We start from the raw sequence: 1,472 nt of genomic DNA, 5'->3' as shown, positions 1-1,472 counted from the left end.
GGGTCGGGGAGGCGGCGGGCACGGACAGGGCTGACGGGGACTCGTGCAGCGTCTCCAGCGACACGAAGAGCGGCGGGGCGCGGCGCGCGAGCAGCGCCTCGTAGCGCGCGCGCAGGAGCGCCGGCGCCGCGGCGGGGGGCATGGTGCGGGGGCGAGGCGATGGTGGGGGAGGGCGAGGTGAGGGAGGGGGAGGGGGGGAAGGGCGAGCGGGATGTGGCAGGGGGTGGGGTTTTGGATGCGGCGGGCTTTCGGTTCGGGGCTTTCGCGGGAGGGGAGAGGTACAGGTACGTGTACAGGGTACACGTACGGTACGTGTAGGTACGTGACGTACCTGTACACGTGTACCTCTCCCCGTCGAGACCAGCCTGTACCCTGAACACTGTACACTGTACAGGGTACACTGTACAGGTGTGGAACCAACGGTCTCGAACCAGGCAGTATGGCAAGATGACAGACATCGCAAGTGCAGCAAGATCCTAAATGCAATAAGTGAATGCGATGCATTAGTGCAGATGGCAAATACCTGAATGCAAAACGTAATGCATAAGAAGAGGAAATGCAAGTAAGAATGCACACGGGATGCCAACAGCGTTGGCATAGATAAGCGATAGCAAATGCAACCGTGAGCATAGCAAACTAGTATAAATAGAACGAACTCCTAGGCGATAGATAGGGGAGGCAACAGAAAGAGAATTAACCAACCTAAGGACAAGCACCCGTCCTTGAGCATTGTGCTCTTTACCGTGTTCGTAGAGTAGGTCACTGTCAAATACCATCCCCTGTCTAGTTACGTAGACACCCCAGCAATGACCGGATACAGTCCTTTTACAACAGGGTACAGTACAGGCTGGTCTCGACGGATCGCGATCATGGAGGCGGCATCCCGATTGGGGCTGTACAGAATTGCGAGATCTCGGGGCATGTGAGCAGTGCACTGCAGACATGGACACGTGTCCATGTCTGCAGTGCTGCGCTGCTCACCTGCTGCACCTCACACGAGGCCCAGACGTGAACACTTGGCGGGCGGATTTGGAGCCTGGCGGTGCATGCCGCGCCCCAATTGGGCAAAACATGCGACCAAATCCGGAGGGCACTATCAAACTATCAAGTGGCTCACCCAGCGCACGGATGCCTCTGCCGCATAAACACCAGTCCAACATATCCTCCAAGGGGTTGCTGCGCGTCCACCGCCGCCACCTCCACTCGGCAGCAGAAGACAGAAGACATGGACGGCCCCACCGCGACGCCCGCAGCGCCGAAGCCGCGCGTGAAGGACCTGACGGGCGTGACCGCGGCGGCGCCGTACCTAGCGTACGAGGCGCTCGCGGCGCGGCTGCTGGGCGCGGCGGCGGCGCCCGCGCCGGCGGACGACGGGACCGTGTCGCTGATCGTGCAGCGGCCGGCCCAGAACGCGCGCGTCGTCGTCGACGCCGCGCAGATGTCCGTGGCCGGCGGCATGTCCGGCGGCGGGT

The sequence above is a fragment of the Chondrus crispus genome, genomic scaffold (assembly GCF_000350225.1).
Source record: "Chondrus crispus Stackhouse genomic scaffold, scaffold_314, whole genome shotgun sequence".
Lineage (NCBI taxonomy): Eukaryota > Rhodophyta > Florideophyceae > Gigartinales > Gigartinaceae > Chondrus > Chondrus crispus.
Note: the sequence above shows the minus strand (reverse complement) of the source record.